The sequence below is a fragment of the Cervus elaphus genome, chromosome 21 (genome assembly GCF_910594005.1).
Source record: "Cervus elaphus chromosome 21, mCerEla1.1, whole genome shotgun sequence".
Taxonomy (NCBI): domain Eukaryota; kingdom Metazoa; phylum Chordata; class Mammalia; order Artiodactyla; family Cervidae; genus Cervus; species Cervus elaphus.
The window spans coordinates 68,690,366-68,716,476 of record NC_057835.1 but is presented as its reverse complement, the minus strand read 5'-3'; the positions used below and the strand labels follow the sequence as shown (position 1 = coordinate 68,716,476).

Genomic DNA, 26,111 nt, shown 5'->3' with positions numbered 1-26,111 from the left:
GAAAGATCAGCTATTAATCTTAGGGGGTTTCCCTTGTATGTTGCTTGTTGTTTTTCCTTGCTGATTTTAATATTCTTTCTTTGTATTTAATCTTTGTTAGTATGTCTCAGCATGTTTCTTCTTGGATTTATCCTGTATGGGACTCTCTGCATTTCTTGGACTTGATTGACTATTTCCTTTCCCTTACTGGGGAAGTTTTCAACTATAATTTCTTCAAAAATTTTCCCAAACCCTTTCTTTTTCTCTTCTTCTGGGGTTCAAATGTTGGTGAGTTTAATATTGTCCAGAGGTCTCTGAGAATGTCCTCAGTTCTTCTCATTCTTTTTCCTTTATTCTGCTCTTCAGCTGTTATTTCCACCATTCTATCTATCAGCAGACTTATCATTCTTCTTCCTCAGTTATTTTGCTATTGATTCCTTGTAGAGTATATTTAATTTCAGTAATTATGTTGTTCGTCTCAGTTTGTTTATTCTTTATTTCTTCTATGTCCTTGTTAAATGTGTTAATTGATTCTTCTGTTTTCTCAATTCTGTCTTTGAGGTTTTAGTCATCTTTACTATCATTACTCTGAATAATTTTCAGATAGTTTTGCTTATTTCCTCTTCATTTATTTGGTCTTGTAAGTTTTTACCCCGTTCCTTCATTTGTTCAGTATTTCTCTGTTTTTTCAACTTTTTCTGTGTTTGTGGTCTCCTTTTCTCAGGCTGTTGTATCGTATTCCTTCTTCCTTTTGGTTTCTGCCCTCAGTGGCTGAGATTGCTCTGGTGAATTGTGTAAGCTTCGTGTGGGGGGGACTTGTGCCTGTGCTCCCGGTGGGAGGAGGTAAGGGTTTTTTCCCTCTGAGGGACAGTGCTGTGTCAGTTCGTATGTTTTGGTGTGTCTGTGGGAAGCCTGTCTGCTGATGACTGGGTTTCTGTTTTTGTCTTGCTTGTTGTTGGGTTGAGGCATTCTGCAGTGGGTGTTGCTGACAGTTGGGTGATGCCTGGTCTTGGGTACAGGTGGAGGCCTTCGTGGGAGTTCTCACTAATTAATACTCCCTGGGATCAGGCGTTCTCTGGCAGTCTAGTGTCCTAGACTCGGCATTCCCACTCCAAAGGCTCAGGCCAGTCTGTGGCAGAGGAACCAAGATTCCACAAGCTGTTTGTTATGGCAATAAAGGGGTTTAAAGCAAATACACAAAAATAAAAAATAAAACAAGAAAGAAAAAATGAACCCCAGACAAATGATAAATACAAAATCAGATAAATAATAACAAAAACAAAGGAACACACACAGAAACAAAATCAAAATAATCGAAAGAAAGGAAAGTGCAAGAGAGTGACCTGGTGAGCAAAGGAAAGCAAAAACTTTATCGACCAGTTAAAATCAAAACAAACTAAAACATAAACCAGAAAACAAGGCCAAAGCAGAGTGCCAACTGGGGAGTAAAGCAAGGAAAACAAAACAAACTAACAAACATGGCGAGATAAAGACAGAAAAAGGAGGAAAAAAATATAGAAAAGCAAAGTTAAGTAGAAGTATATAAAAAAGATGTATATATATTAAAGAATACGTACAGCAGGAAAAGAGCAACAAGAAAAACAAGCAAAAATAATAATAAAGATAAAAAACTGCACAGAACTTCAAAAATCCAACTTAGAGGTAGAAGTATATAAAGGAAATAAAAACTTAAATAAAGTTAAGAATAATAATAAAGTCAACAACTACAGCAACAGAGGGAAAAAAAAAGAGGAACAAGAATCCAGAAACAACTACAGAATGAATCAAAAGACAATAATAATAATAAATGTTCTTCTCGGATCTCAGCTCTCAGCTTCCTTTCCCTCAGTGTTGAGTCACAGTCTACCTTCACCTCCCTAGATTGCCCTCCAGCACTGGGCTGGTCTCTATACCTGCTGTGGGGACAGCTCAGACTCTAATCTGGCCCGTCCCCTGCATGTTCTTGCCTGCAGTGTCCACTGCTGCCAGAGCTAGGGTATTTTCTTCTGTGGTAACTCTCATTGTCCTTTTATATGTTCCATGGACACCTAGTTGATTGCATGGATTTAATCTGCTGCTCGCACAGCTGTTAAAAAGGTTTTTGATCCTCTTCCTCAACCTCCCTGACCCTGGAGTCCAATTGTGGTTTTACCCCCACCTCTGCAGTAAGAAAAGCAAAGATATTCCCACTTGAATGCAGAGTACCGAAGAATAGCAAGGAGAGATAAGAAAGCCTTCCTCAGTGATCAATGCAAAGAAATAGAGGAAAACAACACAATGGGAAATACTAGAGATCTCTTCAAGAAAATTAAAGATACCAAGGGACATTTCATGCAAAGATGGGCTCGATAAAAGACAGAAATGGTATGGACCTAGCAGAAGCCTAAGATATTAAGCAGAGGTGGCAAGAATACACAGAAGAACTGTACAAAAAAGATCTTCACGACCCAGATAGTCATGATGGTGTGATCACTCACCTAGAGCCAGACATCTTGGAATGTGAAGTCAAGTGGGCCTTAGAAAGCATCGCTATGAACAAAGCTAGTGGAGGTGACAGAATTCTAGTTGAGCTATTTCAAATCCTGAAAGATGATGCTGTGAAAGTGCTGCACTCAATATGCCAGCAAATTTGGAAAACTCAGCAGTGGCCACAGGACTGGAAAAGGTCAGTTTTCATTCCAATCCCAAAGAAAGGCAATCCCAAAGAATGCTCAAACTGCTGCACAATTGTGCTCATCTCACATGCTAGTGAAGTAATGCTCAAAATTCTCCAAGCCTGGCTTCAGCAATACGTGAACCATGAACTTCCAGGTGTTCAAGCTGGTTTTAGAAAAGGCAGAGGAACCAGAGATCAAATTGCCGACATTCGTTGGATCATCAAAAAAGCAAGAGAGTTCCAGAAAAACATCTATTTCTGCCTTATTGACTATGCCAAAGCCTTTCACTGTGTGGATCACAATAAACTGTGGAAAATTCTGAAAAAGAGTCAAGGCTATGATTTTTCCAGTGGTCATGTATGGATGTGACAGTTGGACTGTGGAGAAAGCTGAGTGCTGAAGAATTGATGCTTTTGAACTGTGATGTTGGAGAAGACTTTTGAGAGTCCCTTGGACTGCAAGGAGATCCAACCAGTCCATCCTAAAGGAGATCAGTCCTGGGTGTTCATTGGAAGGACTGATGCTGAAGCAGAAACTCCAATACTTTGGCCACCTCATTCGAAGAGTTGACTCATTGGAAAAGACCCTGATGCTGGGAGGGATTGGGGGCAGGAGGAGAAGGGGACGACAGAGGATGAGATGGCTGGATGGCATCACTGACTCGATGGGCATGAGTTTGAGTAAACTCTGGAAGTTGGTGATGGACAGGGAGGCCTGGTGTGCTGCGATTCATGGGGTTGCAAAGAGTTGGACACGACTGAGCGACTGAACTGAACCTGAACTGAACTGCGGTAAAGAACCTGCCTGCAATGCAGGAGACCGGGATTTGATCCCTGGGTTGGGAAGATCCCCTGGGGGAGGAAATGTCAACCTGCTCCAGTATTCTTACCTGGAGAATCCCATGGACAGAGGAGCCTGGTGGGTTGCGGTCCATGGGGTCACTAAAAGTCAGACATGACTGAACCGACTTAGCATGCAGGCATGCATTGGAGAAGGAAATGGCAACCCACTCCAGTGTTCTTGCCTGGAGAAGCTCGTGGACGGAGGAGCTTGGTGGGCTGCTGTCCATGGGGTCACACAGAGTCGGACACGACTGAAGCGACTTAGCATGCATGCTTGTAAGCGACTAACACTTTCACTTTCTGCAAGTGAGTTATCCACAGGAGTTTGCTCCCAAGGCTGCCCGGGAGGAGGGCAGGGGACCAGGTGTGGGCGTGGTGCAGCTTCTTGGATCATGGGGACCCTGGCACTGCCGGGTACACAGGGGACCTGGTAGCCATGGGCACAGGAGATTTGGCCCTCTTAGAATTTTCTCTAGCCTCTGGCACCTCTGTCCCAGTGAGGATTGAGTATGGAGGTGACACAGCTGCTTGGATAGTGGGGACACTGGCGGCTCCACGTGTGCGGGGACACCAGCGGCCTCGGGTGCAGGAGCTGTGGCACCACTAGGGTCTTTTTCTAGCTTCTGACAGCAGGTGTTGCAGGGCCGCCTTGGTTCAGTAGCCCTACAAACTGGTGAGAAAACTGTGATCTCAAAAGGGTTCTCACTGTACCATTCCTGTGTTTCTTATTGTCCTGAATGCCACCAATTGGAGGAGGAAATGGCAGCCCACTCCAATATTCTTGTCTGGAGAATTCCACGGACAGAGGAGCCTGGTGGGCTGCAGTCCATGGGGACCCAAAGAGTCAGACATGAGTGAGTGATGAACACACACACTGCCACCAATTCTGATTGACTACACCAAACTTTCTTGTCTTGGAGTTCCTGCCAAGGATCTGGCTCAAGCCATTCTGCCTTTGTGCCACCATTTGAATGAACTGCAGCCCCTAAGTAAAAACTTTCTGTAGTCTATAGAGGTGGTCATTTAATTTTCTTTATTATATTATTAATATGCAAAATTATTTAATCAATTTTAATTATAAAATTACTCTTTTATTTTGGGAAAAAACTCTCTTTGGTAATGGCATAATATATTTTAATGTGATCCTGGATTCTGTTTGCAATATTTGTCTAACATTTTCATCAATATTCATAAAATGAATTTGAACTGTAGTTTTTTTTTTTCTACACTATCTTTATTAGAGTTTTATATCTTCATAAACATAATTTTGAGGCTTTTCTTCTTTTTCTATGCTCTGAAACACTTTAAATGGCATGGACTTATCTGCTTCTCAAGGATTTGGCAGAATTTCTCTTGTGAAACAAACTGTGTGTTGAGCTATTTTTGTAGGAGTGAATGTTTGACAATTTGTCCTACTTTTTCTATGGACATTAATCTGTTAAATTTTCATTTCTATCTGGGGTAGATTTCTTAGTAAATATCTGTTTCATCTTAGTTCTCAAATTTACTCACATTGAGTGACTAAAATGATATTTTAGGATTTTAATTTCTTATGCTTTGTTATTTTCGCATCATTGTTTCTTTCCTTCTAACTAAAAAAAAAAAGAAAATTAGGCAAATTAAAGGTTTTCTTTTGTATTCGCCACTCCCTCTTCACCCAAGAAACCGTTCTTGGATTTCCTTATTAATTCTATCATGTTTTGTTTTTCTAATTTATTAATTTCAACATTTATTTTTATTAATTTCTTCCTGCTGTCTTATCTTTTCTTTTCTTTTGCCTTCTTGGGTGCTTAAATCATCTTTTTCATTCATCCTTGTTTCTTAATATTTTGGCTGTATTGTCTAGATAATCTAGTTACCCTGTTTTTCTAAACAGTGTTTTCAGTGCACATAGTTCTTTCTTTATCATTATTTTCTAGATATCCTACATCTTCTGTTTTTTAAAAATTACTCGCTTTATTTGTTTGGTTGCATCGGGTCTTAGCTGCAGCATGCGGGAATCTTCGCTGAGTCACGCTGGATCTTTCGCTGCAGTGTGTGGACTCTCGTTGTGTCACGTGCCTCACTAGCTGTGGCTCGCTGGCTCCGGAACACACAGGCCTCAGCAGCTGTGGGGCCAGGCTTCGTTGCTCCGAGGCACTGGGACTGTAATTCCTCAACCGCTTGCATCCCCTGCAATGCAAGGCAGATTCTGAACCACTGGACCACTGGGGAAGTCCCTCAACAGCTTCGATTTTGGTATCATCTTTGAAATATGATATGAGTTACATCATATTTGGAAGCAAAGAAACTTCAGCAATAAAATTATATTTATTTATATTGAAGTATAATTGACTTACAATGTTGTACCAATATCTGCTGTATAGCAAGATGACTCACTTATACACATATATACACTTTTTAATATTTTTTCCCATTATGATTTATCACAGGATGTTGAATGTAGTTCCCTGTGCTATGCATTAGAACCTTGTTGCTTACGCATTCTGACTGTGACAGTTTGTGTCTACAACCCCAGACTCCCAATCCATCCCCCACCCCTCCCTTCCCCTTGGCACCACAAGTCTGTTCTCTATGAGTCTATTTCTCTGTAAGTCTATTTGTAGATAGATTCATTCATACCATAGTTCAGATTCCACATATAACTGATATCATATGATATTTGTCTTTTTCTGACTTACTTCACTTAGTATGATAATCTCTAGTTTCATCCATGTTGCTGCAGACGGCATTATTATTATTTTTTTTGTGGCTAAGTAGTATTCCATTGAATATATGTACCACATCTTCTTTATCTGTTTATATGTAGATGGACATTTAGTTGTTTTCATGTTTGTGAACAGTGCTGCTATGAACATTGGGACGCATGTATCTTTTTGAATTATAGTTTATCTAGGTATATTCCCAGTAATTGGAGTGCTGAATCATATGGTAATTCTATTTTTATTGTTCTGAGAAACTTTCAATCTGTTTTCCATAGTGGCTATACAAACTTACGTTCCCACCTACAGTATAAGAGGGTTCTAAAAGTTAACAGAATTTTAAGATATCTCATGGTAGAATATTTTTTTTGTTCTAGTTTTGTTATTTTAAAGTTTTATTGCATTGTGATCACAGATATCTATACTGTTTCTACTTTTTTGGGAATTTGCTAAAGTTTTCTTTGTTTCCAGATAGTCTGTTTTGTAAATGTGTCTTGGGAACTTGAAAGAAGGTGTGTTCTCTATTTTCTGAGCATATCACTTAGCAGTACATCATTTTATTTATGTTTTCTAAATTCTGAGATATATTTTGTCTGTTCTGTCATGTACTGAAAGAAAAAGAATCAAAGTTTCCTGTTGCTGAGATTATATTTTCTAGTTTAAAACTTGTATTTTTTTTAATAGATTTTTCTTTATGGATAGCAATGCTATGTTGATGGATACTTAGATATTTGTGGCAATTAATCTTCATTTTGGATTGTACTGTGTAACATTATAAAGCTTTTTACTTTGCATTCAAAGTAAAGTTAAGCATTTTACTTTGCATTCAAACTCGTCTGATATTAGTATCATGAACCTGTTTTCTTTTTATTTCCTATTTTGCTTCTTAGAGCCTTTGCTCTTCCTTTTATCTTCAATCTTTTTTCACTGAATCCAAAACTCTCCTCTTATTTGCAGCAGATAGTTGGCTTTTGCTTTGAGATTCAGTCTAACAGTCTCTTTTTTCTTTTAATAGTTATGTTTAAGTTATATGTATTTATGGAAACAAATGTTTGCTTTTAGTTCTATCATCTTTTTGTTTGTTTTTAAATTTACAGTATGAATTAAATGCAGTTTAGTGGGGTGAACTGCTTTGTTGGGTTGTGTGTGTGCTTTATGATAATTTGGAAGATTTGTATTTTTGTTCTAGTAGTTACCCTTATGATCATCTTTACATAGTTCTCACTCTTCTCCCTATGAACATGGATGAACTTGGCTATTTCCACTTCTTTCCACTACCTTCACTGCCAAATTCATAGTGTTATATTTCTTTGTGTCTCTTTAAATATAATTCTACATTTAAATATGTTATATACATTGAAAACATTTAATTCTAAAGCTTGGTTTGTCAGTTTTAAAAGATATCTTTTGACCTCTAGTATATCAGAATATTTTCATCTGTGAATAACTGAAAACTGTCAGCAAACCTAATGATTACTTAATCAATAAAGACATGTTATCTCAATAACAAATGTCCAGAGATAGGATAGTTGTAGTATCTCAGTAGTGTCTTTAGGACCTTGGGTTTTTGCATCTTTCCACTTTGCATTCCTTAGCATGTAGGCTTTACCTTCATGGTTATCTCTTTCTGGTCCCATTACCGGGATGGAGTAGCTACGAAGCTGAGCCAAGAGACAGAGAAACAGTGCTGTTTTGCCTTCTCACATTTCTTCATAAGAGCAAAGAAACAAATGTTTCCTCATTCGTGATTGGCCAGAACGGAACCATGTGTTCATGCTAAGGCATTACTGTTAGGGCAAACAGACTTACAAAGCCTGGCTTAGACCATTCCTCAAAACTGAGGAGAGCCCCTCCTAGCTCTGCTGAAGAAGCAGCTGGGGAGAATAGATTGTGCAGGTAGGACCTACACACTGGTGTCAGCTTCCTTGGTATCCTGCTTCCTTAAGATGAGGAAACCAGCAGAAATAGATTATCACTAGTTTTCTTGTTGCTTTTCTGCTTTACTTGTTAATATACTTTTCTACATGTTATGGCTTATAACGTATTAATTCTATCCTATCATCATAACCTCTATATTTGTTTTGTTCTTAGTTACAGTGAATTCAGTACTGTTGTTAGTCATTTTTTGCCAGAATTTTTTCCATTTATTTCTTGATTAGCTGAAGTTAATATACACTAGCAATTTCTTCTAGGGATGGTGAAGAGGAGGGAGAGAATCAATTTGGGTCCTTCCATGCTCAAAACATGTTTGTCAACTGTCATTATACTTCAGCAACAGTTCTTTTGGATACAAAATACTTGGTCTTGATGTATTTCCTTGAGAATTTTTCTCCAGATCAGGAAATAAATATGGATTGAATCCTGTCTGTTTCATTGTTTTGATTATGTGCTTTGGAGACACTATCTATGCACATGTTTAATTCCATTTTTTGAATTCCACATATTTCATTTTTGCTGTAATCATTTGAAAATTTTTATTTTGTTGTAAATATTGTAAACTTGCATTTGCATTTCATTCTGATCACTGTTCTCATTTGCGTCCTTCCTGATCCTTACTTTTTTTAGCAGTCTCTTTGGGCTGTCTCTAAAATGATTTTCATTTCCCTGATGATTTTATTTTTCTCTTCTGTTTATTAATTCCATATCAATACATAATTAATCTCTTTCTATTGACTTGGTTTATTTAACTTAAGCTCTTGTATATTTACATTGAGTTTTTGTTTTATAGAGGCATTTTCTTAATTTTGATTTTGTGAAATTATATCTGGCCACAATTTTTATCTGTTTTGTGGCAATATTTTTTTATGTCACTTTTTTTCTCCTTTGTGACTTTTATGTAAATTTTTTTTTTTTTTTATGTTGCTGTGCTGCATGGCTTGCTGGGTATTAGGTTTCCTGACCAGGATCGAACCTGTACCCTGGCAGTGAAAGCTCTGAGTCCTAACCCCTGGACCACCAGAGGTTTCCCTTCCCTCATTTTTTATAGCCATCTTTAAATGAGGCATGTTCTTTCCGTATCAGTTATTTGTGTAAGGTTTATAAGGGAGAGGGACTACTGCTGTGTTCCAGGCTAACAGCAGATGTCCCTGTGACATGGGATTTTATTGGACAGTATGGTTTTTTAGCTTTTACTTTCTTCCTCAATCCTTCATCGTCAGCTTTCTGAAAATATGGCTTGTACATTTGATTTGTTGTCTCTTCCCAGCTGCCTGCTTTCTTCTGTGCTAACTTGGGTCCAGAAAATCTGCTGCTACTTCATGTCTCTACTATCATCATTTCAAACAAGGGGTTGTTCCTCTTTTCCTTCAGGTTGGGCAGTCTGGAAAACCGTCCTCTGCTGGTGTTGTCTCAGATCAGTAGCCACCAGTGCTCTCTTCTGACAGCTTCGTGCAGCCCTGTTTGAGCTGTGACACAGATTTATGTATCTAACGCAAGGGAAATGCAAACGCTATAGTTGTTGACTTGTTCAGACTCTCGAGGTCTCTCCTGATAATGGCGGGGATTAGGAAAAGCTGACCTAGAGTACTCTTCCTACATACCTTTTAAGAGTCATGTTATGACTTCCCATTCTCTTGACATAAACATATGACTGCACCTGTGGTCTTTTATGAAACACAAAGTAACATGTCCTACTGGTAACTGACTCCCTAAACTCAAGAGGTAATGATAACTGCTTTAGGAATATAAATTTTCCCAAGGCAAGATCCACGTGTAAGACATCTTTATGTATATAAAATTCTAGTGCAGTATCTATTTTGTATGTAACAACCTCTTGAGTATTTTTCTTTTTTTTCATTTATTTTTATTAGTTGGAGGCTAATTACTTTACAATATTGTAATGGTTTTTGCCATACACTGACATGAACCAGCCATGGATTTACATGTGTTCCCCATCCCAATCCCCCCTCCTGCCTCCCTCTCCATCCATCCCTCTGGGTCATCCCAGTGCACCAGCCCTGAGCACTTGACTCATGCATCCAACCTGGGCTGGTGATCTGTTTCACCCTTGATAATATACTTGTTTCAATGCTATTCTCTAGAAGCTGGTTGTATTAGTTTCCTGAAGCTGCTGAATTAGCACAGAGTCAGTAACTCAAAAGAACAGGAATTCTGCCTTCACAGTTCTGGAGGGCAGAAATTTCAGGTCAAGGTGTGGGCAGGACTGTGCTCCCTCTCGAGATTCTAGAGGAGAATCTTCCTGCATTTACCCGCTTCTGGTGGCTCCAGGCATTCCTTAGCTTGTGGCCACGCAATTCTCCACCTCGACATCCATCTTCACGTAGCCTTATGCTTTGTGTTCTGCATCTTCTCTTATCCTATTTTTTTTTTTTTTTTGAGAACACTTGTCATTAAATCTAAGGCCCACCAAGTAATTCAGGATGATTTCGTCTCAGGATCCTTAACTTTATATTTACAAAGAGCCTTTTTCCAAGTCAGGTCCCAGTTAAGTTCTGGGTGTTCAGGTATGTACATAGATATATGTAGCTTCCTGGAGACCACCACCATTCAGTCCACTACACTGGTGTTTCTTTTTGTATCATTTTCCTTCTTGCTTTCAGCAGACCTTTACAGAACACTGCCTTTGTGAATAACTCTGTTCTAGGGTTAGGGTTAGGGGTTCAGAGGTTCTAGGAGTTCTAGGGGTTTCAGAGTGTTTACTATTATTAATAGTATCATTAGTATAGCACTACTGCTAGTTACCAGGGCTTCCCTTGTAGCTCAGCCGGTAGAGAATCTGCCTGCAGTGTAGGAGACCCGGGTTCAATCCCTGGGTTGGGAAGATCCCCTGGAGAAGGAAATGGCAACCACTCTAGTATCCTTGCCTGGAAAATCTCATGGACAGAGGAGCCTGGAGGGCTGCAGTCCATGGAGTCGCAAAGAGTCGGGCACAACTGAGCGACTAACCCTTACTTACTTACTGCTAGTTACCAGCATTCCTCAAAATGTTTATAATTTGATTGAGGACTTAAGAACTACATTTGAACAATAATACAAGTTTTAAAAGTTAATTTAAAAAGTGGAACATTTTGGTAACTAGTATAAGAATTACTTTACTTGGAGAAATGCCTTTTTTGAGATGATGCTTCGATAAGTTTGGGCAAGAGTTAGGCTCCAAGGCCTGACAAGTCCTCAAGTTTCTGCAAGAACGAATTTAGAAGCAGGAGGATCAAGAGGGCCATCGATGGTGATATGAAAGATGGCTTTAGGGAGAGAAAAGCCAAAAGGGGATTTTTTTCATGTGAAATTCTCTGTTTTCTGAAATGTGATCCTTTCTCATTCTCTACATACATCAGTAATAACCATAAAAATCACAATAAAAGTTTGTTGAGTGCATTTCCTTTGGAAACCAGTAAAGGAGCTGGGATTTATAAAAACACACACTTGCATATGATTAAATTCAAGACAGTGATGCTCTTAATAAGTCCTGTAGTTTTGGAGAAGGGCAAGGACTCTGTGGTTTGAGTTGTCTCTGGGAAATGGATCCTGAAGTGAATCTGAAAGGCTGGGTGCAATGTGACTGACAAGGAGAGCATTCCGTCGGCGACTGTGACATTGGTAAAGGCAGGGGTGTACCTAGGACAGGCTTGAAACAACACACGAATGGTCTTGTCTGGCTGGATTCCTTCAGGCTTTCAGTGGGAGTGCAAGATTGCAGATTTGCGTGTGAATGAATATAAGGACTGTCCTGAATAAAGCTGTATTTTTCCCTTTTTTTTTGCCTCTCTATGCCCTGTGGGATCCTAGTTCCTCCACCAGGGATCAAGCCCACACCCCCTGCAGTGGAAGCATGGAGTCCTAACCCCTGGACCACCAAGGAAGTGCTAAAGTTGTAGTTCTTAGTAAAGGGTGAGCCTTCCATAGCCTGTGAGGTTTTTTTTTTTTTTTTTTAATGTACTTCACGGTGAGAGCCACCATTCATTTTGTTGTGAGACTTGGCCTTAATAGGTTCAAAAGGGTGGACTGAGGGAAGGAAGGAGACAGAGAGAGGAGTCTGTCAAAAATACAGAGAGGGAGCCACTAGAGATGGGAAAACCAGGATAGGTTGGTGTCACTGGGGCTCAAGTAGGAAAAAATTTTGAGAAGCATGACTTGACCTACAAAATCCCACAGCCGAGAGAGGTCAAGGAGAAGAGCCTTTTGGCAATTTGGAGTTCCTGCTGTGTAATAACACATCTCAGCAGTGTGGGCGTGCGGCTGGATAGAGGGCGTTGAGAGGCATGTGGCAGAGAGTTAGGAGGAGGGGGGTGGTGAGGAAATGGAACCATACTGGTAATGAACGGAAGGAACAGAATGAGTGGCAATCCAAGCAGGTGGTCCAGTCAGATAACTCTGTTACCAGGCAGAGAGGACTTTAGCACCAGGTAGGAGATTGGAAGGAAAGAGCTTAGAGACAGGGACTAGAAATGTAAGAGTGAGCGGCCCCATGAAATTGGCCAAGGTGGACAGAATCTGGACAAGTAGGGCTAAGTGTAATTGACAGGAAGAGGGACATTCTGCCTCTGGGTGTCTCCTTCAGGGGGTGCTTCTGTTAGTGAGAATTCCAGAGAAGGGAGAGCAGAGCCCTGACCTCCAGAATCAGTGAAGTACGGGGTCAGGGTCTTCTGGGCTCCACTGTATGGAAGGGGTTTAATTTTTGTGAGCTGTGGTTCTGGTAGAGAATAGGAGCCAGGGAAGAGACTAAGGGAAAATATGGGGTGAATTTATTTGATTACTAAAGTTTTGATGCAAGATTAATTGAGTTAAAAAAAAAAAAGAGCATTTGCAGAGGGAACAGGCAGAAGAGGCAGGCCATGACGTATAAACAAGCATCTCTGGGGGCCAGGAAGGCACGAGTGACTGAAGGCGGCAGGTCGTGGACTCGAGAGCTCCTGCCCAGGCTCCGGGGGAGAGGGGACCGCTGCCCAGCCTCTGCAGCTGTCACTGTGTGGGGTACATGGCCGGCATTGCCCGTCTTGGGCGACCTGGAGTTTACGTGAGACCTCTGGATGAACTGGCACTTGTTTCCAATTAAAAAAAAAAAATAAGGCTGTGTGACTCAAACCAAAATGCCCATTGGCAGTTTTGGGCCCTTGGCCACCAGTTTGTCAGCCCTGTTAAATGAGGGCCGAGGAAGCCTTTGGTGTTGCACTTTTGGTTTTTTGATGGCTGGCTTTTATTTGGGACCACCACTTAACGATGGAGAGTAGGGACATGTTTCTTCATCAGTTTCAATTGAGTGGCATTCTTTTGACTCCACTGACAGACGGGCAACATTTAAAAACAGTTTTCATTGAGGCACTAGACTCTCAGCATCCTTTGAAAGAATCTATAACCACAGCTTCATATTTGTACTCCACCAAGTTCAGTTAAAATTTAAAAGGCCTGGTGGCTATGGGGCAATTGGGCAGAATTTCTGTTGCATTGGATTGAGTGGAATTCTATGTCACTTTTCCTGTCACTTGAAATTGATAACAAAGGCCCATATATCAAGCACCCCTTATTGTAAAGTGAGATGCAAATAACATTTGCATCCGACATTTCTCCCAGAACTCAGTAAGAGGTGGCCAGCCTGTTCTCATTCTGAACTGTCACCTCATACCTTCCCCATCCTTTCTCAGCTGATGGAAGAAAGCATGGGCTAGAGAGGAGAAAGAAGGCATTGTCACAGTTGTGAGATGCTGACCACAAGTCCAAGTGTGGCAGTGTTTCCCTCCCTCCCCCACGGGGCCTTCCTGCGGACCTCCACGGCCTGCGGAGGGGAGCTGCCGGATGAGAGCCTGGCGGTGTCCCGGGAGCCTGGCTTCTCTCGCTGGCCGTTAGATGGTGGATGACATGGGGCAGCAGAGGCTGCCATTAGCATGGAGTGGAGCTAAGCGTGGGGAAGGAAGGAGAGAGACTGACATGGCTCTCTGGAGTATAGGGCTGAATGTGAATTTGGAAACTGGTGGCTGCTTCTTGCCTGGTCCGGGAGTCTGCCAAAATGATAAAGGAGGCACCACAGGGAACGTGTCTAAGAAGGCAGAGGGGATCTCCCGCCCCACCTGGAAGGCCCTGAAGGGGATTTCCATGGTTCCTGTGGCTCCGCGGAGGAAGCAGAGAATGCAGACGGGGAGGCCTGAGTTTTGGGATGATCAAGTGACATCTAGTCAGGGGCTGGGGCAGATCCTGGGGGGCATGGACTGACGGCAGAGACAACATGGAGACACGCTGCCCAGCTCTCTGAGAGCATTCTCTGTCACAGGCGGAGACGAAGCAGGGCGTCTCCCCAGGTAAACCACGCGCACCTCCTGGGTAAAAACCGCCAAATCCATGATGACCTCCAGTGGCTGAGAGAACCGGACTCAGCCAGAGTGGACACACGGATAGACGCGCATGACCGCCCGCCTCTTGCCGGCAGCTGGCCTGAGATCTCGAGCCCTGTCACCTCACAGATCTCACTCTCTCTGCTCCAGAGCACTGGCCGGCTGGAGCCTGGAAGGCGGGGAAGGGAGGAGGTGCCCTGGGCGCTGAGCAGGTCCCCCTCTCCATCTGGAGGGTGAGGAGGGGAGAGGAGCAGACCAGGGCCCCTGCCCCTCCAAGTCCAGACCTGCCCTGAAGCAGGGCTGCCCCTGGGAGATGGAAGGAGGGGAGCTTGAAACTGGGTGAGCAACAGGGAGTCCAGGAAATAAACGGGTTTGTATCTTAAAAACTGCACTGAAACTCTTCTAATAACTGAAAATGATCCGAAAATTCTGGAGTCTGTCCAGATGTTACTAAGGGATGAGAAGGTATACGGTGCTTTGTAGCACAACTCACAGGAAGGACTGGGGAAAAATAAAACCGTTTCAAGTTCGTGTTTCATTGAATGCAGACCATACAATTACCCGGTTATAGGCAATAGAGTAGAAAGGATACAGATATTAAACTCAGGCTGACTTGGGTTTGAGTCCTTGCTCAGCCACTTACTTTCCACATGATTTCTGGCAAATTACTTTCTGTACAGTTTCCTTAACTGTGAAATGCGGATGGGTTATAGCAAAAACCTCCCAGGGATTTGAGGGAAGATTAAATGAAACAAGTTCTAGGAAGTGTCTAGTGGGCTGGCTACAGCATGGATCCTTGAAAGGGGGAGTGATTATTACTGTAACTCGAGACAGATGTGATAAGTCAAGGACTAATGGCCAGTGTAGCTGTCACCTGTCATTGCCGCAGTTAGACCTGTCAAATCTGCTAAGTATTTGATGTTTTCTAAATCCCAAACTTTCTTTTTCAATGAAAGCAGTAACAGTTTCAAAGCATTTTTCTGCTTGATTTGCAAGTTTAAACATATCTAACTGGAATCTAATTCTATGAAAACCATGAAAAAAGGGTCTCTTGTCCTGATCAGATACACGAGGAAGCTCCAAAGAGACCCGAGGCAGGGCTTCTGTCAGCCTCCAAATGTGCCACACACGTTTCACTGGGAAAACACTCTGAATGACATGCTTTCAGCCTCGGGAGCGCGTTCCTCGGCAACCTTGGCAGAGAGGATTTTTATGCTGCCAGCCAAAGCCCTGCCACTTGGGGCTGGCTTGAGTGCCTTTGCTCCTGACCGATTCCTTCTCCCCCGTCCGAGGAACTTTGGTTCGGGTGATGGTCACTGTATCTCTTCCCTTGTACTCACTGGCGCTGACCCAGGCTTCCTCCCCTCTTCTCCCAGCTCAGCATGCAGCAGCGGGAGGTTTGCTTTGAGAAGGCCCCGGCTTTGGCACTGCCATCCCACCTGGCTCCTCATCTCTGTCTTTACTTTGCCTGGAGCCTAGATTCCTTGTGACCCACTGAAAACTGATGGAGTGGCTCTAGGCCCTTGTTGCCAGGGGGAGGGCAAGGCTGCCCAGTTAACAAGAAGACTCCTTCTGCCTGCGAAGGGTCGATTCCTCCCCTTTCCCTCCCTTCCCTTCTCTCTTCACTCATACGGTAAACAAGTGTCGTTTTTGCGGTCTCTTTTGTGCCACTTTTTTTTTCCTTCACATTTTTGTGCTTTTTGGGGGTGATTACAGTGTATAAACTGGCCCTCAAATGTAGTGCTGAAGTGCTGTCCAGCATTCCAAGTACAAGAAGGCTGTGATGTGCCTTACATGAAGGGCAAGGACAGATAAGCTTTGTTAGATACGCTTTGTTCAGGCGTGAGTTATAGTGCTATTGGCAATAGGTTAGATGTTAATGTATCACTTGCCTGGAAAATCCCATGGATGGAGGAGCCTGGTAGGCTACAGTCCATGGGGTCACTAAGAGTCGGACAGGACTGAGCGACTTCCCTTTCACTTCACTTTCATGCATTGGAGAAGGAAATGGCAACCCACTCCAGTGTTCTTGCCTGGAGAATCCCAGGGACGGGGGAGCCTGGTGGGCTTCTGTCTATGGGATCACACAGGGTCGGACACGACTGAAGCGACTTAGCAGCAGCAGCAGCAGCAAGTGCTGTATATGGTGTCTTTAAAAGAAACACACAGGAAACAAAGTTAGGTATTGATAAGTTGCCCAAAACCTTGTAACCAGAGGACAAGGAACCTAACCCTATATTTCCCTAGGAGCCTCAGTTTAGTATTCTATAGTCCAGTGCTTGTGGTGACTTTATAGAATATAACTACCATGAATAATGAGACTTGATTATATATATTTTTCTGGCAAAGGTGATAGAAAATATCTCCTTGCCATCTAAGTTTGGCCAGACATACGCCATCTTTCTAAGCCATGTTGTCAGTTTGCCAAACACTGCCCCTCATGCTGCACAGGCTTTGCTTCCTCACATCGTAAAATCCCATACCCAGCGTCTTACACAGTACCCGAAGTGGTTGATGCTCAGTAAATGCTGAGTGAATGAATGAGTTAATAAATGAGTAAGTGAATGCTTCGTATCCACAAGATAAGCTAGTTTATTATTCCACATCTTAAGAAATACGAGAATGGACATGGGAATCAATATTTTCTTTCTTTTAAGTAAGCCATAAAACTTTTAAGTTGCCTTCTATTTGATTATATACTGTTCGTTAAGCACTGGCTGTTGGGATTTTCTGAATGGAATTGTGCAGTTTGCTATATAGATTGTTTATTTCCCTTAGTCCTGTCTGGTAAGATTAAGGTCCATCCATCTTGGGTGAGAGCGCAGTGTTGACTTACTAAGAGTGCTTTAGTAAGCAGAGAGGTTATCAGCCACCAGAGTCACTGCCTTGTCATCTGTTTGACTCTTGTTGGGTTCAGAGCTCAAGAATCAGCAGCTTGGAGAGGCAGATTATGTAAGGCATTCTGGTCCATGAAGAACCTTATAAATGCCTGGGAACCTATAGATGTGAATGTTTTTGTTTCATTTATTTATCTATGCAATGAGGATTTTGAGCAAGTATTTTGGTGATGTAATTTGTAGTATAAAAATGTGACTTCCTGGAGATTGCAGCTATTCTGTGGCATATTGGAAAATAGCCCTATTTAGAAAGCAATATATTTCATAATTTATTCCTTAAATATTCATTGAGCATCTGTTATGTCCAGGCACATGGAATATAGCAGAAGACAAAGCCTCTGCCCTTTGAAGTTTACATTCCTCCAGGAAAAGCAGACAGTGAACAATAGATCAGTGCTTTCTCCTTTGGCCTTGTTCCTAACTCAGCCACTCTCTCACATCATGAGTTTTATTGTCCCCATGTTATTATCTGAAATTATCATGCTTTGTGGGGTCTATTTGTTTGTTGTCTGTCTCCCTTCATAGGTGTATCACTCCAAAAGAGTGCACACCTTGCTTGTCTTTTCTGTTAACTAAATCTTCATCACCTAGAATAGTGTTTGGTCTAATAGTAGGTACTTAATAAATGTTTTTCTGTACTACATGATGGCTCAGATGGTAAAGAGTCTGCCTGCAATGCAGGAGAGCTGGATTCAATCCCTGGATCAGGAAGATCCCCTGGAGAAGGGAATGGCAACCCATTCTAGTATTCTTGTCTGGAGAATCCCATGGACAGAAGAGCCTGGCAGGCTACAGTCCATAGCGTCTCAGAGTTGGATGCAACTGAGTGACTAACACTAATAAACGTTTGGTCTTATTTATTTGTAATTGTGGTAATGTTCTGAAATATATTCTTTGAGATTTTGACTTAGTGCAAGGAATCAGGAATGTCTTTAAGAAAATACTGATTGAATTGAACTCTGAAGAAGTAAGAATTGACCAAAGGGGACAAGGAGGGTGTATTTTCCAGGCAGAGGAATCAGGACGAAGCTTGGCACGATGGAGTGTGTGAGATTAAGTCAACATATCTAGAGTTCAAGAGTTGGAGAATGCATAAGAAGAGCCTACAGAGGGAGGAGAGGGCAGGACATCAGGGATTTCAGGCTCTGTGAAGGGATTTAAAGTTTATCCTACAAGCAGTGGGAAGCAATTGAAGAACCGTAAACAGGAAATCAATGTTGTTGCTCTATAGATTGGAGGGAGACAAATGAGTGTGACCTTTTGTGGTTTTGAAGATTAGGCATTCAGTTTTGGAAATCTTGAAGCTGAAGTTCCTGTAAAACATCTCTAGTTGGAGATGTCAAATAGACAGTTGTGTATATATATTATTAGGTTTAGAGAAGAGGTCTGAGATGATTATACACATTGGAGTAAAAACACTCTGGTGGCTCAGTGGTAAAGAATCTGCCTGCAACACAGGGATATAAATTTGATTTCTGGGTTGGGACAATCCCCTAGAGAAGGAAGTGGCAACCCACTCCAGTATTAGAGAATTTCGTGGACAGAGAAGCCTGGTGGACTTCAGTCCATGAGGTCACAAGAGTTGGACACAACTCAGTGACTAAATAAACAAGCAAACAAAAAACTGTAGATGATATTTGAAGTAGAGGGTATTGATGAATGGCTAGAGAGAGAGTATAGACTTAAAAAAAGAGAGAGAGCTTTATTTAACTAGTCTTAAGGAACTTCACCTTTAAAAAAGGTTATTTATTTTATTTGGCTGAGCCAGTTCTTAGTTGCCCCATGTGGGTTCTTAAATTGACACATTCAAACTTTTAGCTGTGGTATGTGGGATCTAGTTCCCTGACCAGGGATCGAACCGGGGCCCCCTGCATTGTGAGTTCAGAGTCTTAGCCACTTGACCACCAGGGAAGTTCCAAGGAACTTCAACTTTCAAAGACTTGATAAAAAGTATGAACAGGGAAGAGTCTTAAAAGCGGAGGGAGCTAAAATATTATATTTACATCAATTTCTATAGCCTCTATAGACAGTTTTGTTGTCATTTGCCCAAAGATAGTTACATCCACCTTGAGCCTAATTTCTCTACTGAAATTCAATTTAATTTCAGTTCAGTCGCTCAGTCGTGTCCGACTCTTTGTGACCCCATGATTCGCAGCATGCCAGGCCTCCCTGTCCATCACCAACTCCCAGAGTTTACTCAAACTCATGTCCATCGAGTCAACGTAATTTATTATATTCTAATTATTCATTTTCTTGTCCATTCCTTCTATTGTCCTTGAGAACTGGGACTTTGTCTTTTAAAACCATGCTTGAAACCCTAGCATCCAGCACACCGACAAACTAGTAGGCAAGGTTTGTGTTTGTCATAAAGCAGATGTCTGTGTTTGAGTGGGAATAAGGATTCTCCTTAGAAAAGATGAGTGAGGACCGAAAGCAGAGCTTTTCTCACAAGGCTGCTCTGGGTGGCGGCCGTAGACAATTTTAAGAATTTTGTCTAAAACTGTGAAATGGTGACCTTCAGGTATCAGGAAGTATATGGGACCATTTCTAGGGGTAGAGGAGTTCAAATTCTTCATCTATGATGTCTTTGCATGGATTTGTTCCTATCCCAAGACCTGTGGCTGCTAGAAGCTGCTGCATCACAGTTTGGTATCCACCAACAGGCCTCTCTTCTCTTTTCCATTGATTGCTTTTTTTTTTTTTTGGTTGTGTCCTGCTGCTTGTGGGATCTTAGTTCCCCCGCCAAGGATCAAACCCATGCCTGCTGCCATGGAAGCCTGGAGTCCTAACTGACAGGGAATTCGTCCATCTCCTTCTTAATTGTGTTCTGCCACTTCCCCTAACTTTTTATGAATCCTTCTTTTTCCTTTGCTGGAAGAATCCAGGAACATGTTTCACAATTATAGGCATTATTTTTGTTGTTCAGTTGCTCAGTCGTGTCCGATTCTTTGTAACTCCATGGACTGTAGCATGCCAGGCTTCCCTGTCCTTCACCATCTCCCGGACCTTGCTCAAACTCATGTCCATCGAGTCGGTGATTCCATTCAACCATCTCATCCTCTGTTGTCCCCTTCTTCTCCTGCCTTCAATCTTGCCCAGCATCAGGGTCTTTCCTGATGACTCAGTTAGTATTGGAACTTCAGCATCAGTCCTCCAAATGAATATTTGGGATTGATTTTCTTTAGGATTGACTGGTTTGATCTCCTAGCAGTCCAAGGGACTCTCAAGAGTCTTCTCCAGCACCACAGTTGTACGGCATCAGTTCTTCGGCCCTCAGCCTTCTTTATAGTCCAGCTCTCACATCCATACATGACCACTGGAAAAACCATAGCTTTGACTAGATGGGCCTTTGTTGGCAAAGTAATGTCTCTGCTTTTTAATATGCTGTCTAGGTTGGTCATAGCTTTTCTTCCAAGGAGCAAGCATCTTTTAATTTTATGGCTGCAGTCACCATCTGCAGGAATTTTGGACCCGAGAAAATAGTCTTTCACTGTTTCCGATGTTTCCCAATCTATATGTCATGATGTGGTGGGACCAGATGCCATGATCTTAGTTTTCTGAATGTTGAGTTTTAAGTCAACTTTTCTACTCTGCTCTTTCACCTTTATCAAGAGGCTCTTTAGTTCCTCTTTACTTTCTGCCATTAGAGTGGTATCATCCATATATCTGAAGTTGTTGATATTTCTCCCTGCAATCTTAATTCCAGCTTGTGGTTGATCTAGCCCACATTTCAGATGATGTACTCTGGATATAAGTTAAATAAACAGGGTGACAATATATAGTCTTGACGCACTCCTTTCCCAGTTTTGAACCAGTCTGTTGTTCCATGTTCGGTTCTGATTTTTGCTTCTTGACCTGCATACAGGTTTCTCAGGAGGCAGATAAGGTGGTCTGGTATTCTCATCTCTTTAAGAATTGTCCACAGTTTGTTGAGATCCACACAGTCAAAGGCTTTAACATAGTCAATAAAGCAGAAGTAGATGTTTCTCTGGAACTCTCTTCCTTTTTCTATGATCCAGTGGATGTTGGCAATTGTGTGGTAGTTTGAATATTCTTCAGCATTGGGCTTCTTTGGTATTGGAATGAAAACTGACCTTTTCCAGGCATTATTCTTACCAAAGATTTAATATTTTTGTATGGTTAGTGACCCTTGTCTCCATTTTTTATTCTGAAATGCATTATTTCATTTCATATAATTTTTACTTTTGGTAATGGGGTTTCCGTATTCTCTTTGATAATGGAACTGATAATGATAATATCGGTGTATGAAGGTCAGTGGTCCATCCCGCCCTCACATTATTCCTCATTCGTGTGGGGGTGTCTGTACTGGCGTAGCCTCTCATGCCCGCCTTTGGGGACTGGTTCTTGGCTGAAGCAACAGCTGTAATATTGAAACCTTGCTGTCAGCTAGTGATCTGGCCCTTGATGCCTGGACTCTGCTTTAATTCATGATCTTTGCTGCCTGAGTTTTCTTTTCTCAAGACTTAAACTGTTTGTTCTTGACCTGTGGAATTTTATGCTTACTTGATCTGTGGAATTTTTCTTAAGTCCCTAGTTTTGAACCAATGACTCTGTTCTTTTAAGCCAGCTATGTGTTTTTCAGCTTCTGCCTGTTATCTTTTCTGCTGCCTGTTATATTTCTCGTCTCCAGGATGACTTGGATGACTGGGCATTTTGTTAGCTTTGGGCAAAGGCATCAGCATGACCTGCATGTGACTGGAGAAGAGTGGTGCTCAGCTTTGGAGGGTTGGGGTAAGTGCGTGGAGAGTGTCAGGGCAGAGAGTCTTGGGGAAACAGGGACTGCTTTGGTGAAACACTTTCAGCAAAATAAACTTCACTGATTTCAAATCAAGGTGAATATGAAATTCTGTCTACATGAGTGAAGATCAATTTAAAAAAAAAAACATTTGAAGGCATACATTTAAGATGACAACCTGATGTTAAAGATGGGAAGTTATGGTTTGTAAGCAGTAGTATAATTTTGAATAGCATGACCTTTTTCATTGACACTAACCTGCTTTGCATCTTCAGGTTTCATTATATTAAGACTGTGAGTAAAACCCAGAAAACTTATAGAGGAAGAAATGATTTTTTTTTTTTTCAGTAGTCATTACTTATATCCCTTTTGCGTGATTGCAAATTTTAAATTGCAGTAATGATCTTGCTACTCAATTAGCCTATTTCTTACAATTGTAACCTTCTGGAGTAGCCACAAATATAGGAGAAAACCGATAATAAAAACCTTTGAGTTCAACAAAAACATGTTTCTCACAGTCCATGAGTTCACTCTGTAAAACTAGAATGGCATTTCCTTTTTTTGTAGTAGGCCTGGAACTTATCTGATTTAGTTACGTCTATGGCATTTTATTTATCTTTTTCCTGGAAATATATAGTTTTTACTTTTGACCTAGGAAACAAAACAAAAGATTATGGCCTTAAAAATAGCCCCATACAAAGTTACTGGCCTGAAAGCATGATTGAGAGAGACACTGAGGAGGTCAGTGCTGTTCAGAAGGAATTTCTGTGATAACAGACATGATTGTCTGTACTGTTCCATACAGTGGCCACTGGCCATGTGGCTATTATGACTGAGGGAACTGAATTTAAATTATTATTTCATTTTAACTTAAATAATCACATGTGGATAGTGGCTCCTATCAGATGACACAGTTCTAGGTCATTGTGTTGGTTACCTATTGCTGCAGTTAGAAACATTATTATAAAGTTAGTAGGTTAAACACATGGTTTTATTTTCTTATGGTTCTGTGAGTTAGAAGTCTGGCAAAGGTCACAGTGAGCTAAAATCAAGGTGCTTGCAAGGCCACTTTCTCTTCTGGAGACTCTAGGGTAGAGTCCATTTCCTTGCTTTTTCTGTTTTTTAGCAGTGGCCCACATTCCTTGGTTCATGGCCCCTTTCCTTCATTTTTATGCAGTGTTACATTTCTCTGTCCCTTTCTTCCATAGTTACATCTCCCTCTGACTCTCCTGTCTCATTCTTCCACTTTTAAAGACTCTTGTGATTACACTGGATTCACCTGGATAATCCAGCCTAGTCTCCCTGTTTTAAAGTCAGATGGTTAGCAACCCCAATTCCCCATTTCCATGTAACCTAACATATTCATAAGTTTAGAGATTAAGAGTTGGACATCTTCAGGAGGACTTTATTCTGGATACCACATCATTTGATAAATATGGAGCCATTTAGTGAAAGGGCAGGCTAAGCCTTGTACATCTTTTTCATCTTTTATTTGTTGAGCCTATGCCTGTTTTTCATTCAGTGCTGTTCAGAGTTCTCATAATGATTTGAAAACAGTAGAAATTTAACTTTCAAAGGAAGCTTATACCTAGGTATAAGGTTATTGGACTAAGGATACCTTGTCCAATCTTCTATCCCATACAGTATTATCTGCTTCTATAGAATCTGTGGTTCATTTGAAGGTGAAAGTGAAAGTCTCTCAGTTGTGTCCGATTCTTTGTGACTCCATGGACTATACAGTCCATGGAATTCTCCAGGCCAGAATACTGGAGTGGGTAGCCTTTCCCTTCTCTGGGGGATCTTCCCAACCCAGGAATCGAACCCAGGTCTCCCACATTGCGAGAGGATTCTTTACCAGCTGAGCCACAAGGGAAGCCCAAGAACACTGGAGTGGGTAGCTTGTCCCTTCTGGAGAAGATCTTAGCTTCTGTCATTAGTTTCCTATGAAGGGTACTCCATACTTTGGAACAAAATCAGTCTCAGTGTTGTATACCTTTAACTGTTTTGTCATCCTATCAGCTGGTCCTTTATTGCCTCCACACAGTAGCACTCTGGTTTTGGCTTTTGGAACAATGTTGATATACTTTCCCTATGGTGTTACTATCTCAAGAAATGGTGCTACCCCCCAACAGTTGTCTGAGCAGAAATTTTCAGAGTTCTCTCTGTTTACCACCATTAGAGATCCTAGAATGTATAGCTCTTAAAATACTTCTCATATATTCCACTTCCTTCATTTTAGTAATTTTACTTTTCAGTCCTGGAATTTAAATTTTTTAATAGTTTTCATTTCTCTGCTTAGAGTCTTATTTATTAATTAAGAGTACTTTTTCTTAAATTCTCTGAGCATCTATATTTTTCTTGAACATGTCTATAATAATTATTTAAGAGTTTTGATAAATTCAGCACCTGGGCCATGTTGGAGTCAGTTTCTATTGATTACTGATTTCTTAACTGTGGACCACAGTTTTCTTTTTCTTTGCAGATCTAGCAATTTTTGACTGCATGCTAGATATTGCAGGTGATACATTTTAGATACTATGTGATCTGTTATTGTCCTCTGAAGAGTATTTTTTCTTTTTAGAAGGTATTTGCATTTCTTTTAGGAAGACATCTGATCACCTTGAGCTTGGATAAGCTTGGGTTATGCTTTGCTAGAATGGTCCTATGGAAAGCTCTAGGTGTTCCCAAAGCCTAACTTACGGAGACTCATATAAATACTCAGTTTCCTATGAAGATCTTGTTTAGGCTTAGTTTTAGACTTTCCTTAGTAAGGTCTAGAGTAGTCTGTACTCTTGGGCATTATTTGTCAATATGTTAAAAATGATTACCCACCAAGGAGACATTTTAGACATTTTCACTTCCTCCCCTCATCTTTTGGCCCTGTTCCCACCTCCCTATGCCTCTTGTGAAGTGTTAACCATGTATCTGTTCATAAGCTGTGTAATATCTAAGCTATTTTTCACTCTCCTTCTCTCCCCAGAATCAGGTTTCACCCTTTTGAGCATGCAGGTTCTAGGGTGTGGTCCCTATTCATGAAATGAAGCCTTTTTGGTCTTTCTCCTGGGTGCCAGGGGGTTTCACGAGCTGATGATGAGTTGTTTTTTCCTCTTTGGCTAGCCGGAACACCAGGATCTCCACCAAGCCTCAGGCTCTGGTTTTTCTGTTTGTTTTTCATCCCTCCAGCAGCTGCTCTCTGGGAAGCTCTCAGTAGTCTCAGCCCTCAGCGGAGGACTTGCAGGGACACCCACAGTGACTTCCCGGGCTCCTTGTGGTATGACTCGCTCCTCTCCATTGCCCTGCCTGGCAGATTCCAGCCCTTCAAACTCGGAACTCAGCTTTCCCAGTTCAGAGAGCCTTCTGTGCTCTGTGTGGATTCTAGCTCCCCTTGCTGCTTTTGATAAATTGTTCCTAGGCAAAGAGCTGGGCAGTTGGGGTCACCTTGTGAGATTTTTTCTCTCAGAGATTATGGTCCTGCACTGAAAGATGTTTTCAATGTCTGAGAATCATTGCCCTCATTCAGTTTTATGGTTCTGTGGGAATGATGGAAGTGTTAGTCCTATGTGAGTAACTCCAGTCTCTTGGACTCCTATTGGAAGCAAAAATCCTTCCTCTGCTTCTTTTAGAACCCATCCATCACTAGTACCAGTGATAATCACCCAAGACTGAAACCGCAGCCTTTTAACTGGTCTCCTGGCCTCCTTACCTTCTGCCTCCGTACAATCTCCAGAGGGAACTTTGTAAAACACCAGTCTCTTCTGTAGTTTCACTGTTGGAAATCCTCCTTAGGAATTCTATTACCCTTAGGATAAAGTTCAGGCTCTCTAAAGTGACTCAAAGTCCTCCCTCTTTGATTCATCCCCTGTCTTCCTCTCCAGGCTTGGGTTTTGTTGCTCTGTCTTGTGTGGGTCACACTGATCTCCTCCAGTTGTCAGATGTGCAGTGGTGTTACTTCCCTTTGCACATTTATTTTTCCCCACATCTTGATTTCCCACCTTA

At 41.6% G+C, this 26,111-nt stretch overlaps 1 protein-coding gene and 1 non-coding gene across 5 annotated transcripts in view; one reads left to right on the top strand and one right to left on the bottom strand.

Moving 5' to 3' along the window:
• CPQ (carboxypeptidase Q) overlaps positions 1-26,111 on the top strand; it is a 529,074-nt gene that overhangs the window by 30,124 nt on the left and 472,839 nt on the right. The gene's annotated exons all lie outside the window — the stretch shown is intronic.
• On the bottom strand, positions 19,198-19,270 carry TRNAV-CAC. The gene has a single exon. It is a non-coding gene; the product is annotated as a tRNA-Val (tRNA).